Source organism: Pleurodeles waltl, chromosome 5 (assembly GCF_031143425.1).
Source record: "Pleurodeles waltl isolate 20211129_DDA chromosome 5, aPleWal1.hap1.20221129, whole genome shotgun sequence".
NCBI classification, from domain to species: Eukaryota; Metazoa; Chordata; class Amphibia; order Caudata; family Salamandridae; genus Pleurodeles; species Pleurodeles waltl.
The window spans coordinates 771,538,851-771,555,251 of record NC_090444.1 but is presented as its reverse complement, the minus strand read 5'-3'; the positions used below and the strand labels follow the sequence as shown (position 1 = coordinate 771,555,251).

General features: G+C 42.6%; 1 long non-coding RNA gene across 1 annotated transcript; it reads left to right on the top strand.

Moving 5' to 3' along the window:
• The first annotated feature begins 1,616 nt into the window (after positions 1 to 1,616).
• Positions 1,617 to 8,176, top strand: LOC138297310 (uncharacterized). The gene is made up of 3 exons (XR_011204014.1): positions 1,617 to 1,660; positions 6,312 to 6,434; positions 8,137 to 8,176. It is a non-coding gene; the product is annotated as an uncharacterized lncRNA (long non-coding RNA).
• The last annotated feature ends 8,225 nt before the right edge of the window (positions 8,177 to 16,401 follow it).

Sequence of the window (16,401 nt, the reverse complement as noted above, 5' to 3'; positions counted from 1 at the left end):
CTTGTTCTCTAGCGGGTAGTGAGGGGACTCGGTCATGAAAGATGAGAGTGAATTACCATGGAGGGCCACGATTAAGCCTTCCTTTACTGGGGTGCAGGCAAACTGTACCACATAACTAGGGATCAGCTGGCACTAACCGCTAAGGTGTGCAATGGCCTGGACATGGGGACAGTATTATTCCCATTTGAGATGAGGGCTAACTTTCAGCGTTTATTCGATCAGAGTGATAAATAATGAGCTTTTTCCTTTTGTCTCTTACTTTTTCATCTATCTTCTATCATTTACAGGTTAAGTAAAACATTTTTGAGAAGGTTTCTTGTTTCTTCTACATGTTTATTAAAGTTAGTTTTGCTAACTGTGTTTACTATTTATTTTCAGTCTTCTGTTTTCAGTCTTCTGTGGCTCCTGAATAGCCCATCTGCCTTTCCCAGGCATCCACAGACAAATCCCTTTGAAATTAACTCAAGATGCCAAGGGTGAGTGTCATTTTATTGTTCAGAATACAAGAGTGTTTTAGAGTAGGAAGAGTGGAGTCAGTGCTTATTCCCAGTTCTTTGGTAGAAACAGTCCACTCTTTTGAGGGATCTCTATAGTCCTGATGTTCTCCCTGGTTCAGTGGCTATTCTTTTAATTAGGACTTGATTAACGAAGTTGTTGATCTGACAGTTGCTTCTAGAAAGTTTTATGTCCAACATAAAGATCTAGATAGTTGATGCAGAATCTATTTTACCTCCACAATGACACCCATGCACTTTTTTTCACATCATTGGCAGTGACAGACATTACTTAGCCTTATTTGCATTGGTATTATCTAGTTTCACCAATTAGGCAGAACTCAAGACGTTTTCTGAATATGCCAGACTCATGAATGTAGTTTTGTGGTTGGTGGTATTTAAATACACAAGAATGCATTGCAGCCTGACAAGAAACTGGTCTGGATTCACCAAAAGGCGTACTTAGTACTGTAAAATAACAAGCTGCTGAGTTAAAGGTTCACCTGAGGTAGACATACATTGCTGGCACAGCAGACAACGTTTTGTCCCACTTGGATATTTTTTTTTGGTTATTCATGAAGATCACTCTAGGCCTGACAGCTTCTCCATATGAGGATGAAGAAATTGGGTCCACCTGGGCATGGTTGGTAGTGTTTGGTAGTTGATAATGTTTTGATAATGTGTCTGATCTGGGGTTCGGCAGGGCATGTTTGCTTCTCTGAAATTTAAGGGGAGGCTTTCTGGGTGGCCTTGTAGCTTGTCTTGGCAGTTGATGGGTTGGGGCCTCGCTGGGCACTAATATGCCTGATTTACCTGGTCACCTATCTGGGGCTAGATTAAGTAGCTTTGTTCAATGTAAGGTCAGGCCTTGCAGGGCAGTGTAAGTGTTTATGGTTGTCTTGAATCCAGTCAGGAGTCATTGCTGATTGTAGAGAATGGATAATACCTTCTCATAGCATTGAATAATTATTCAATTACTAGTTTAAATGAGTGAAAGGAGCAGCAGTATCACACTAATGCCAGATTGTGAGCTTATATAATAGTTAATTAAAAACAACAATGTGAACATTGATTCTAATTATGGAAAATGTATTACTGTTTCTTTCTCACACTTCACTTGCAGATATTCTGCTGCTGGCGTCGATCCTACAAGCTCCGGGATGGAAGTAAGGGATCAACCTAAATGCTTTTTTGGATTCTGCTGCTGTGTAAAATTTATTGCGTTTCTCTAAAGTGGGGGTTGCCTTGACTATGAAGTCCTTAAAGTTGAAGGGTGATCAACAGGGTTTATTGTTGGAGCTGCTGGCTTCCTTTTTCTCCCCTTCTTCTTGCATTCCTCTGTCCTCCACATCCACTTCCACAGCAGAATCCATTGTAAAGCCATGTGTATTTGTGTGGATGTAAATCACAAACTTCCCCAAAGGAATAGGGAACATGTTTTAGAACTGAGAAAGAGCCTTTGGCCCAGATTCTGGTAGGTGAGAGGCAACACAGGGCAGCACCCAAAGGTGCTTCGCTGCATTGTGTGACTAGGAGAGAGCAGGAGGGCACCATATTCTGTTTGAAATGGCACTCTCCTTCCCTTTACCTAGCGCTGCCGCTGTTTTCAGCTACAGTGTGACACGCACACACCTTAGCGCCATAGTGCTAGTGTGTGCGTGAATCTAGCATAGGTTTTGTACAGGAAGGGTATCCTTCCTGTATACAATACTATGCCTAGACAAGTGCAAATGCGTTTCCCACTTTGTATGTGTGCTGTACAGTGCAGCACACATGCAAAGTCAGAAAAGCAGGGAGAAATTAAAACATTTCTCTCTTTGGCGCGTGCTTTTAAAAGGCATTCATTTTTGGTGCAAAACCCTTTGTTCTGATTTTTCAGAATAGGGTATAGCGTCAAAAAGCATTGGTGGTAGTACAGGTATGTCCATGTACCACCCATGTAACGCCCCCTTGGGGCAAAGTAACACAGAGCAGCGTTTTGTGCTGCTTTGCGTTACTTTGCCACACAAACCAACGCAAATACCTATTTGCATTGGTTTGTGAATGCCCAAAAAGTTTCGCGTTGGTTTAACGTTGAAAAAGTATTGCTAAAACGCCACTAAAGCTTTGAGAATCTGAGCTTTTGCTTCTCATGCAACATATTGAAGATAAGGTGATCCACTGCCTAGAATGTAGAATATGAGTCTTGCTTTAGCAAGTCCCAAATTCAGCTGTCGACTGTAATAACAAACCTTGTTCAACAGAGACTGCTGAAACTGGAGGCTGCTGCACAGCCCAATCAAGATAGTGATACTCAGTTGACACCATGAAGTGAAGAGTGGCGACCTAACTGAGGTGAACGACAAGGTGTGAATTTAGAGCCTGTGGTCTCTCTTGGTGTCTCCCATTGTCCCTGTGGTCTACATCAGGGTTCTAAGCCTGCATGAGAGCTGTCACCCTCTGCTCCACTGTTTCACTGTTGGTGATGCCAATTGCCCCTGCTGATCAGAAGTGCTTATGGGCCTCTGCTCTGAACTCATACCTGACCCCCAGGCCTGGCTTCTCCAGCTTCTAAAGCATTGTGAGCTTAAAGAGTTTTCAGAACAATCTTTCACGACCCACCTAGATTTAATGGAGGCAGACACTTTTTTCATGTAGTGCACTGGCATTTACAGACAGTTAATTTTCCATTGGAATGGCCACTAAATTTGTAAAGACATATGGTTTTATTGATAAAACTATACTGCACACAAATGAAATTTGTGGAAACCGTGTTTCAGTGAATATTTATCGTTTATGCATCACCAAGTAAAGTGCAGTGTCTTGATTTGTATTGACCCTATTCAAATGTTTGTGTCCATCACAGTTCAGAACTACCAAAAATGAGTTTCATTTTTACGTTCCTAACTGCTGAATGTGTACAGTTCATTAACAAGTATTCACATTTTGTTGTGTGTTACAAAGAGATCCTACAGCCTTTCCTTTCAAACTCCATGTACAACAGCAGGATTCCCACACAATTCACTTTACTCTTCGTTCTGTGACTGCAAAGTAACACAAGTTAGTAAACACCATTCCCTGTATTGAAAAAAATAAGCAGGCACACTCAAATAGCAAGAAATCAAGAATTTACACCAGCACTAGAACCCAAAGCATTCTCTGAGTGGTCTCAAGTGGACTGCAGGACCCTACAAGACCTATTTAGAGGTGACACTATCAACTTATTTGACCAATGCAAGCTTGAATTCCAAGTTTTGGAACAAGCCTTATTGCAATTTTGCCAGCCATGGCACTGGGCCCAACACACATCTAACCTCTCAGCTGCTACAAGGAAACAGACCCTTCTTGAGAACCTGAGCCATATGTATTCAGGCACAAAGTACCTAATTTCTAGAACTTATAAAACCTCAAGACTGTAGGCCAGTCATGATAGATACCTAGCATACCCAATAGCAATCTGACCTTCACAAGACTTTTGTTATTAAGGACTGGAAACAACTCTAGCTTGACATCCCCAAAACCCTCTGTAGCGTGCCAGAAGGGATCGGCTTACAAAATAATGCACCTGTGGTACCTCACTCCAACCCACTAAAACAAAACGTTTTCCGGGACCCCATCACAGTAGTGGAGATGCAACCAAACAGAAGCAACATATCTACACATATGTTGGTCCTGTGTAGTTATGAACACCTTTTGGAAACAGATCCTGGGCCATATCAAGGGTGTGCTGGGTTATCTGGAGTACTCACTTTACTGTTATCTTGGACATGCAACCTTTTACCCTCCAAAACATGAAAGGCTGTGATAGGATTTTTCTACGGCATATGACAGAGGCACCCAAAAACAGTTCATAGCAGTTAACCGGAAACAGAAAACTGCACCATGCTCTACTCAATAGTTCCACAAGATGTGGCAGGTTCTGACTATGGAGCAAATCACACACAACCTTGCCTATAGGGAGCGCAAATTCAAACGTCTGGTGACCCCTGATAGACTATGTCTAAAATAGAATTCTCCTACTACACACCAGAACCTCTCCTAGCCTTACGCCTGTTTGACTAAACAGACTAGAGAAGGTCCTACAGCGAAAAGCCAGCCACGTAGACATCATGCACCAAGCATTGCTTGAACCCCTACAGACCCTAAATCTCACCGGACTCTTTACCCAAGCACACCTGAATGCCACTAAAACTTTCCATAATGATCCACTCCTCTCTTATTGTCAACTTTAGGCAGCATATCTGTCTTCCAATATCACTTTACGACAAATCACATCACTCACCTTGGGACCATGCATTCAGGGACAGATGCCATCACTGAACCCGCCTATCTAACTTCCCAAACCCCCTTTCTTCCCAGAAACTGGTCCCCCACCTCCTCCCACATTCCCCCATTTCATGTTAGGTGACTCTTTTCACCGTTATGGACAGATGGATACTGGCAGTGATAATGCAGGAAAAAACTGTACTGAATCAAAGTCCATGTCATCTATTACTCTGTATGTATTACACAAAAGCAGCAATTTGTCAGAAGACAGCGCCTGGCACGTAACCTGTCTTTGAAGCACATTACATGTGACAAGATACAGAATTTAAAGTGTCTCTATTTATTACTTTAACTTTCCCGACCCACCAAAAATTGTGTCATGGCCCACAACTGGGTTGCAAACCCATAGCTTGGGAAACCCTTCTAGAAACATGTTTATCTAGGTACTAGTGACCTACATCCTCTCACACATGTTCCATCTTGTAAGACTTCCCTCTTAGCCAGCCTATCTGTGTTACAGCATCATCATTTCGCAACTTATCAGTAATGTATGTTGTCCTCAGTGACCTGGCTGTTTAGCTGGATTTCTTCCAGACTCCCCAGAAATGTGTTTCTTTGCCTTAAGGCCCTTTTCATTTACGGTTTGGGCTGTAGTGTAAAATGCCTTGTACATTGCAGGTCAAGATATCTCTTACCCTGCAAGCTGTACACACAACCTGTCTTTCCTTCTCTTAGCAGATGAAAGCCCTTGAAGCAACCGTATGGATCTGGTGAACATTTAAGCAAAAGAAATTGTGTCTGTGAGGCATGACTGGGCAAGGCAGGGAAACCATGGCCTGATGAACAGAGACAAAAATCCCTGCACCTGATAGCCAAGCATTTTTTTGTTTTCCTCAAATAAGCACATGATTTAGGAGTTTGTGAAAAACAAAAGAATGTCCAGCAGGGTTAAAACAATGTGGTGTCTGCTTGACATTCAGTTGTGCCTATAGTGCATCTGGGCATTGGCAGATGTACTGTAGAAAGAGATCCATGCCAATCAGTTGGAGGTTTATAAATATGTTTGGCTATCTTCCACTGGGGCAAGGTGACAATATGAAGGACTCCACCAATTGGACAGCTGGTAGGTTTCCTGCCAAAACTGTACCCTTACTGTATTTCAGTTTCAACGTTGTGTCTGAGTTGATTTGAAAACTTGAGTGTGCTTGATTGCTGCCATTCTTAGGAACCACACAAGTTTGACTTTATTATTCATCATATCCATTCTTTCTGAAATCTGCCACAGTTCCGAAGCTAAAGTATTTGAAGGAAATGGACAAGACCACCATCCTGCGAGTTCTAGATTTTTGTGCCAAGTACTACCCAGATGAAACTGCTGCTGCATGCTCTGGTTATTTAGAACGTCCTAGAAAAGTAAGTTGCCCATGTGAATGCAGCTCTGGCCTTCAGTCTTCACTAGGTGAAAGGACGAGGTATTGCAAAGGGGCTATTAAGACAGTAAGCTTAACACTTGGAAGCAGAATACTTAGAGGAAGAAGTCATGTTTAAAACCATATTTCTTTGTTATCCTAGCTCGATTGGGAACAGAAAGGAGCAGTTGTGGAAACTCTTCTCAGCATCCTTCGGCATGTAACTGTTTCTCGTGAGACTTATGACAGTGTCTTCAAAACAACAGTAAAGCTCCTGCAGCAACCGGTACATTGCCAAAAGCAAATTTCAAAATGTAAAGATGGTCATTTGATTAATTATCATGTGCTTAATAAGTGTAAACACATATAATTCGTGGATGGTTATACTATGCAATTGAGTTTACATTATGGCTTTGCTAATGTGGCTGAATAGTTTCTTACTGCACATTATGCCAGAGGACATTTGTCATTAACAGAAGCAGCTTTTCCAGTGCTGGCTGAAGCTTCACACAAGATACTTGTAGCCCCTGAAGCACTCACACTGCCCACTGAAGATGGTGCGATATAGGGAAGGTTCTCTGTGCTGCCACACAGAAATGGCCAGGATGAATCTATTTTAGGTAAACCTTCCCCTAAAACTACCCTCTCTAGGAACTTTGAGGTGACTCTGTTTATGCAGAGACGTACCAAAAACCCACCGGTAACTGGTAGTGATTTCTGGCTTCCTTCAAGTGTTAGGATACCTTCCTGAAAAAAGATCCCTCCTCCAGTTCTCAGACTCCATATTAGACTCATTGATCAATTGTTTGATTAGCATCCATCCCCTTTCAAGATCTACAACATTAGAAGTAGCAACGTAATCTCTTGTCCTGGATTTTTTCCCTTCTAAAGAAGTACCCGGAATTAGTGAAAAAAAAACAATAAAAAATGTTCTCTCTCATATAGTTTATGTAATATTTCTAAATCTTCTGACATTCCTTTGGCAGGCAGCTATTTTAGGGTCCCAAACCTTAAACCATAGTACACTTAACAATAGATTTACCAGGTCGTGTTTTGGTGCTTTATTAGCCAAATGAATGCCTGTACAATATTACTGAATAACTGTCTAAGTGCTAATCACTGCAAAGCAGTTACACCATGCACATATACACATACTAACCCCCTACTAACTACCACCTGTTAAGCTTTAGGCTACAGAGGCGATCTGCCTTCCGTCTTCTGACGCACCCCATTATTCGAGGTTTACTATTGATGAATTGTGAGCTTCATGGTCTACCTTCTACAGCACTAGGCATAAGGGGCAGGGATTTTTGGCACCACCGATTTTACTAAATAATAGCTGTTTCCCTGCCATCTGGTTCACATTTGACAGTTCACTGCCTTAAAGACTATGGCTTGGATTTAAGAGGGCCTAGCGCCTCCTTGTGCCATATTAGCGTAATTTTTTATGACACTTCTGTGGCCCAACAAGGCCACATTCACTGCACCATGTTTACAAAGTTGGGCAATGCATGGATTGTGTTGCCACTTTGTAACCCTTTTACTGCAAAAATGGTGCAGTGGAATCCTAGATTCCACTGCGCCATTTTTTGCAGCTAATTTGAACGCCTTCACAGAACAGGCTTTCAAAGGGGGCATACCATTGTTTTCAATGGGCCCCTATGTAGTCTGCAGGATTAGTGGCAAACTTTTGGCACTAATCCTACACAATAGATCAATAGCATCAAAAATGTTGACACTATTGCCACTACCCTGTGCCATGGTGCACCGTATATTAAATATTGTGCACACACCATGGCGGTAGGGGGTGATACAGCACACACATCGTGGCGGTGGGGGGGGGTGCTAAGGGGTGCAAGAAAAGTGGTGCTGCATTGGATGCAGCGCCACTTTTCTTCATTCAGGCCCTATGTTTTTCAGGTCTGCAACTAGGGACTGTGTGCATACTCTGTCTTTATTGATTGCTCAATTTGCACCATTTTGTTTAGGTGTCATCCTTTACAGACCTTCAGATCAACAGCTGCAGAGTTTTAGTTCAGATTGGATTCAAACTTCCCGATCTCGTGCTCGGGAGCATCATTGAATTTTTTAAACTACGGACCATCCCCCTACAGGCTTCGGCTTGGTGCCTAAAACAACTAATTCTACAGAAAGGTAAGTCAACATTTTTTGAGAAACACTTTTACACCAAAAGACTGTGCTAAGGAAGGGTGTCCATAAAGTCTTTACAATCTTTTGGTGTGGTGCAGGGCAGTGACACAAGCCTTCTTGCTGTGCTGCCCTGCATCGAAAGAAACGGGCAGGAATGTTCTGTCTACAAAATACGCCACATTCCTGTCCTTTTCCCTGCGCTGGTCCACAATGGGCTGCCATACGCCAATGCAGACACCCTTGCACCATGATGCAAGAGAGTCTGTGTTGCAGGGATGATTGTTTTTGTGCAGGAAGGTGTCCCTTGCACTGCATTGCCTTATTCTGTATCAACAAGGCCATGTAAAGCCATGCAAAGTGGCTTTGATTGGCCTTGTAGGCCTGCGCTCTCAGTGCGTCAAAAAAGTGACGCAATGGTGGCACAAGCCGCTTGTAAATATGGCCCTAAGTTCTCTTCTGACACTGTTGGTGCAAGGATCACGCTATCAAAGGTGTAAGATATTCAAAGCACAATTGGATAGTGACACCTACAGATTTGAATCTCTGTGTAAGGGCAGTACAACACAGTTTGAAAGACTGTCAGATCTCAACCTCTTTAATTTGAGCAATGAAACCCAGAAACAAAGGTTTTAACAGCAAACGGATTGCTGGGTCCATCAGTCTGCCCATTGCCTGCGTCTCTGGAATGTACAGTCCAATCCTTTGCTCTTTCATTTTTAGGTCTTCGGTAATTGTATTTTATATATTGCTTAATTTTCTTTGCCTGTTTCATTTATGAAGCTGCTGTTCTATACAACTTCTCCCGGAATTTACCCCTTATATTTTGTAATCTTTCTGCAATATAATAGTTACTTAGTATCCCTTTGCTCCTCATTCTTATATTGTGACCTTTCATTTTTGTAAAATGAATGCTTGGCCTAGAGAATAGATGGGCAAAAAAGTGTGGCATCTTGTGCCTGGAAGATCAGTAACCTGATACTGCCGTGAGATCAGTGAATCAAAATAGCCTCCATTTACACGTTGACTCTCAGAAGGTTCCATGGTCATTTCCCACTATTGCTTACAGGCAAAACCACCTGGCCTTCAGAAAGAAACATACTGTTCTAAATCTGTACGTGCCACATGTGTTGGTTTAAAGTACACCCTATGGTCCCTGCCTCTATACTGTGCGCAATTCTTAATTTAAAGGGCACCACTGAGCCAAGGTCTGTCTGTGTGCTGCCTGTGTCAGTTCAGAGTCACCTCGGGGCTCCCACTTCCATTGCAACCAATGTAAGTTGTGTTCTGTTGTTATTATCTCATAGAGGCTGCAATTAAGCATTCAGAGGGGGTAATCCTTGAAAACTTTCTACCTGTAATGGAAAATGCAAGAAATTTCCCTCAGCACCTGCACTTCAGTGGCGGTAAGTATATGAAGCTGCTTCACTGAGGCGGGTGGAGTGGAAGAAGAGAACATCCATTACAAGAATTCTGCTCTATTTTATGTCGATACCAAGGCCCAGATTCTGAAAGCTGTCACACAGCGCAGTGCAGCAGCCACAAAAAGCTGTGCACTGTTGCGTGACAAGGAGAGGCCAGGACAGCGCCATATTCACATAGAAATGACACTCTCCTCCCCTCTCCCTTGTGCCGGCTCTGATTTTAGCTGCCGTGCACCACACATACACCTTAGCGCCATAGTGCTAGGGTATATGCATGAGTCTAGTATAGGTTCAGTACAGCAAGGATACCCTTCCTGTACACAATACTATGCCTAGACAAATGGAAATGTTGTTCCTACTTTGCATGTGTGCTGTACAGTGCAGCACACATGCAAAGAGTGAGTGCTGAAATGAAGCATCTGGTGCATAGTGGAAAGTGAAAAGAATGGCACAGATGTTAGAAAGTGCATGTCATTATCCTTTCTGCACTGCAAATAGGATGGACCTTTCATATGCCTGATTGGTTGCTATATCCCTTATCTCACTCCACTAACATTGTATTATCTTTATATAGAAGTTACCATAGACCTTCAAGGCCTACAGTGTTTTCCGGATTGAGCTAGTACCTAATCACCTATGTCTAATTTATAAAGGGCTAAGACGTGTTCATGCCACCTGGAATGCAGAATAAGACTAGGTTATGCACTTGCTAGCAGCCTCTTAGAGGACCAAGGACAAATGTTTTTCCTGGCAGGGTCAGGTCTCCTCAGCTTTGGAGATTATATAAATGCACACATGAACAGAACTGATTTGTATTTTCCTGGCAGTTTTTGAAGCCTTAGCTTCAGCCTTCGTCCAGAGCACAGAAGCTGAACATGCCCCCCAGTATTTACGAGGCTATTTGATCTGCAAAGCTTACCTCGAAGCACCATGCAAAAACACTGAAGAAATGTGCAGGGTAAGTTTTCAAATCAGTAAGGTTTTTTGGGGGGAGGCAAAACATGTGCGTCACCATTCTCGCATACATTAAAGAACAGCATGTATGAAAAAGTCTCAAATATAATATGCTATTTCTCACCATTAATTATTGGAGAGAGGCAGGAGACACTGAAGCTGGGACTTAGACTGGACCATGATGCCCATGCCCTCAACAATGGCAAAGCATGGCATACTGCTGCCAGTGGGTGTGCATACATGGAGCTTCACTGAAAAAAAGCCACAGGACTGGGCTGCCCCTTCTGGGGACCAAGATACAGTAGCATGGGGATGATCACTGTCTTTAGTAGGACAGTGAGTTAATGAAACGGAACTTGAATGCCATCCAGAAAACTACATGTAGCTGAGATTAAGTCAAGCATTCCATTGATCATTTTTTTGTTTCAACCCCGTGAAATGGCCTAAGTGGCAAGGGAGCACCAAGATGTTGTACTTCACTTCCATTGGATCATGCTAAACCTCACTAATGAGATCAAGTCAGCTTGCAACTGGTCTTTGTTTGAATCCATTCCTGTTCAGAGGGCACATTGCAGTTTGAAATGGCTGATTTGCAGACAGTGGAATCCCGGTCTTTAATGACTTAGGAGGTCATTATGAACACGGCGGTGTTTACCGCCGTGTTCATGTTGGCGGTCATTTCACTGACTGCCAGCCTCCCTGGGACCCCGCCGGCCACATATGAACATTATGCTGGGCTGTCGGGTGGAAACATTGTTGCCGCCCACCAGCCCAGCAGAATGCACGGCCGGGACGTTGCCGGCAGCTCCACATGGAGCGCAGATCACTGCCTGTAAATCAGGCAGTGACCTGCGCGATGGGGCACTGCACAGGGGCCCCTGCACTACCCATGCCAAGTGCATGGGCAGTGCAGGGGTTGGCATGGGTAGTGCAGGGGCCCCCAGGGGGGCCCTGAGCACCCCTTCCGCCAGCCTTTCCCTAGCAGGGGAATCCCTGGTGGCTGTAGGGATTATTATTCGAGGGGCAGAAGCGCTGTCCTGTCCGATAATGATTCCTTCCACTGTCAGGCTGCCTGTCGGAGGCAGCCTGGCGGTGGAGGAGGGCGGCCTATGGCGGCCCTCCTTGTGTCCATTATATGGCGGTTCAGCCCGCCATGCCGATTGCAGTCTTTTTACCCACCGCCGGCATGGCGGGCTGAACCGCCGGGAATCATAAAGACCCCCATAGTGAGGAGATAAATGCTAAAATGAAATGTAATGACCAGTGGTCCAGAAACAATTCCACTTATCTCAGTTTTTTTCTCATATGTGGTGCATGCCATGCAGGTTGTGTGCACACTGTCAACAATTCTATTTAACAAGAGCCTGATTGCAAAGATTGAATAACATTGGCCTTATGAGTATGGGACAAGTTGGTTTCTGTAAAGTAAATGTGACATGGAATATATTAAACAGGGAGTGGCGACTTTTCCAGTTAGGTAGGCTATACCATAGTAAACGTTCCTTTGATATTTTCACCACGATAGCAACTACGTGCTACAGGCATATTACAGTTTCTCCAATATTGTGACCTTTTTTCTGACAATACATAAATATGTGTCTCCACCACATGCAATTTTTAATCTTTGTGACCTTTTTTGTGACAATACATAAATATGTGTCTCCACCACATGCAATTTTAATCCAATAAATGTGTGTCCGCTTCTTCAGGCTTACCAGAGGCATGTAATGTATTCTGTTTTACTTCCTGTAGATCCGTGAGCGGGTGCTTCTGGCACTGAGCCCAATTACACCTTTGCTCCCTCCAGACCAGCTGGCCATGGAAATTCCCATTCTAATCAGAGAGGTGTTGTTTCTGCAAGGTAGCCTGCCAGAAGAAAACTCCTTTAGCCTGATAAAGGTATGACTTTATGTCTGGGGCATAGGTATGCTTTCTAAAAATCTACTGTATGTCTTTTTAAATTATGTCCATGGAATAATAGAGAATTATAATCATAAAGTGGTGTGAAGTAGGACAGTGCTGTATTTTGATTTGCCACTCTGTCCCTCTGGCTTTCTTGCTAGCATTAGATCCTTTTGACCACCATGGGAACGGATTCTACGGGTCTTTCTCTTTTTGTCTGAGATATCATAGTTTGGCCCTCAATACAAGTGGCCCAACAATTCTGATGATACTAGGAACACTGCAGCTCTGTGGTGCTTCATGCAGAAATGTAATCTTCAGTTGCCAGATAAGAACCCAGGGAAAAACATGTATAGTAAATCTGATTCATACGTAATTCGCCCCCAAATTTGTAATCCTTGTTTTTTCCTCATACTGGATTTGCCATTTCGGGCCGTTTGTAATGAGGTCCTTAGTAGTACATATGGAATCTAGGAAGTCACTGAAATTGTTGTAGCTCGTGCAGAATTTGTCGAGCCACTAGAACCCACTCAGAGAATGCCTTGGCAAGGGGCATTTCACCATTGGAAGGAAATTTGTGAAGTTTGAAAATTCCTTCTCTCAAAAAGACAATATTTTAAAACAAGTCAATTCAAGTTTTTTTCTGGAAGTCTACCTTCTGTCTCACTAGGAGTTAAAGGCATTCTTGTTTGCAATATAGTCTAAAACGTATTTTCCCTTTTTGTTTATATTCTTCATTGAGAGATATAATAACCAAATGATTGTATGTTTCTGTTGGTATTTGACAATTTATATTATATACCCAATAAGAATTCTAATCTTGAACCCCCCCGCTACAAAGATCACTTCTCCCACTTAACTTTCAACAGCTGCCTTGTTTTCATGACAGTCTATATAATTTGGAAAAGGTTTTGATATTTTTTAACTTTGTCTTAGTATGTTTTCTTAACAACTACAGTTCAACTGTTCCTAATATATGCCCCTCAAACATCCTGTAGATACTTTTGAAATCTTGCAAACTTACGTTTCAGACACTGTAACATTCCTGAGTACATTAAACACGTCTCCCCTTTATGAGCAGTCTTATCACCACCTGCTATCTGAGAATTGGCCAACTGAAATAAAATCCTACCCTCTGAGAATCCTGATGTTCTGGTCACTTTGAAGTATTTGCACACATCGCTCGAATCAGTTACATAACTAACTCCCTTAGGCTTCTGAACTTTTCACACAGATTATCCTAATCGCATACCCCATGAGCATTCTTTTAACCTGGCCCCATCAGAAGATTCTGTCGACTTCCTCCTTTCTGATGAGCTTGAATAATTTTCCCTCCTAAAGAATCCTATCACCTTTGCGTCTCTAAAGATCTCCATGAGCTTTCCCTGAAATCTTGATAATCTCCACATATAGATCCTCATTAGTACCTCCACCCAGGACTTTGCAGATTTGTCCCTCCTCCAGGAGATTAATAAACTCCATGGGAATGTCTACCACCTAGGCTTTTGAGCATGTGGATAATCTCTCTACTATAAGGATCTAGAGCACCCCAATCCCCTTGACTACTGTGAACTCCCTTCCTCTATAGATAGCTTGATCCTTCTGTCTACTTCCTAAAGTGGTGCATCTCAACACTGTGGAGAGGGACATGACTTGAGTGATGTCAGCAGTTGTGATTGAGTTGCTTAGTGGGACAAGATCTGTCATTTCGATCTATAACCATTTAGTCATGTTGGGAATGCATGTGGTAAATGAAACAGGTGCCAAATGGATGAAACGTTTGTGAGACTCCCATGTCTAAAGGCTTCTCTTATCTTAATCCTATGTTCTATTCCATGCAGCCACTGGAACAGTTCATTCAAGCAGGTGTATCTAAATCATGCAAGGAGGCTTTTTCCCCAGAAATATTCACAGCACTGCACAATTTGGTAAGAGATTGTTTGTGTAGACACTTCTGCCATTAAATTACCTTATCCCAATATTACATATAATCACTTTGGGCAAGGGTGGGGAGGGGGCAACATTCCTAGTAGCTAGTGTGAGAGGACTGAAAAATGCCCCTATCTCTATAGCAGGGTGTCACCCATTGTTTTTAAAGCACATTGCTTTAAATATCACCCACTGTCTCCAAAGGGGATTGAGGAATTCACCTATGATTTCCTTGAAATGTGAGTGAAATTATCACTCATTTTCCTAGCAAGTAACTCAGAATGCCAGCAGGACTGAGCACATCACTCATTTGCTCTATAGCCATTATCTCCATTCACTGGGTAAATGTCACCAAATGGCTTTACTACAAGAGGGCTGACAATGACACTCACATTTACAAAAGTGACCAACAATCCCTAAAAGGGGTGGAGCTTGTCACCAATGTCTCCACTGCTAGGCACTTGGAATGCCTTTAACATTCTTAATTTTCTTTTTTGACACCAAAATATATGTATCACTTTTTTTAAATATAGCACACACAAGCTTACTTGCCTCTCTGAGTTAGTCTTTCCCCTGAAATGGTGAGATAATAGTATGAACTCTACCAGGCATTCTTCCTGTTTGTGTAAAAAGACTGACATTTCCCATCTGCAATATAAGCAATACCAGCAGCTCATTGCAATGCAGCAGCACAGGCAGGCCCAATGTCATGGGGATCTGCAAAAAATGAAAAGGGATATTAGACTCTGCTTATGATTTATGCCACTCTCTACATGGCCCGAAGCAATTTGTTACACAGAGATATCAAGGGGCTAAGCAAACAATAGCCACTACTAATACATGCTAGCCCTATTTGAGGACCAAGCTGGTACCTACTGCTGGCTAGTTATTGGTTTAGTTAAGGAATAATTGAGTTGACAAGAAGCAATTAGGACTCCTGAAAGAGATGTGAGTGTGTGAAGAGGGTCTTCACTGCAAACAGCTCAGCTTGCTGAGGGTTCAGTGGTCCTCTTACTGGGCAATCTTGTAGCAAGTGGAGGTGGAAATTATCCTAGCCCCCTCATTAAATATTATCTTCTTTTCCTTGGCAGATCTCTGCCCCCGGACCTCTGTCTGACAAAGCTCAAGCAGCACAAGAGAAAGCAAAAGAGCTCCTCCTCCTGCTTGGTGAGTACCAACCACTCAAATCTTGGATGGCTTGCACTGAAATTTACATGTCTTTCAGGCCATCAGTGTTTTGATGTTCACCAGGGGTGGCCATGTCAGGTGGGAATCCATGTATTTAGAGAACAGGTCAGTGCCTCAGAAAGGCAACTTTCCAAGGCACAAACTGTAGTTTATTACATGCTTTGCCAGCTGCAAAAAAAGTATAGGTTATGACAAATTAATAATGGTATAAATGTAACTAATTGAAAAACGTAACTTGCCCGTTGATCATTGTATTATTAATCACCCATGCTTCTGTCCAGGCCCTCCTCCCATAGGTCTACTACTGCATCCTCTGCCAATGCACACAGCTCTTCTGGTGAAGTATGCTGTAGTGTTTATTATTTTTGGCTTCAGTGTGAGGGTCCTCTTTGAAAAACGTAGACTTAAGTTACCTTTTTGGTAACTATGAAATTATTCTTTTTAATATTATTTAAGAGTTGTTTGCTTTTGGTGGTTTGAATGTTCCAAAAGAAATGATCCGTAAGGCATGTTTTGAAAATGCCAGTGATATTTGAGAGTCATTTGTAAAAGGTCATAGAATATATGGATATCATCATAGCTGATGAACTCTTTGTCTCTTTCTACTACCCAGATTGCGTTCCAGTGCTCTTTGAACTGTAGAATTTGCTTTGGAATAGGCTATAGACTATACAGGAACTTTTCTAGATTAATCTACAAGAAACTTAA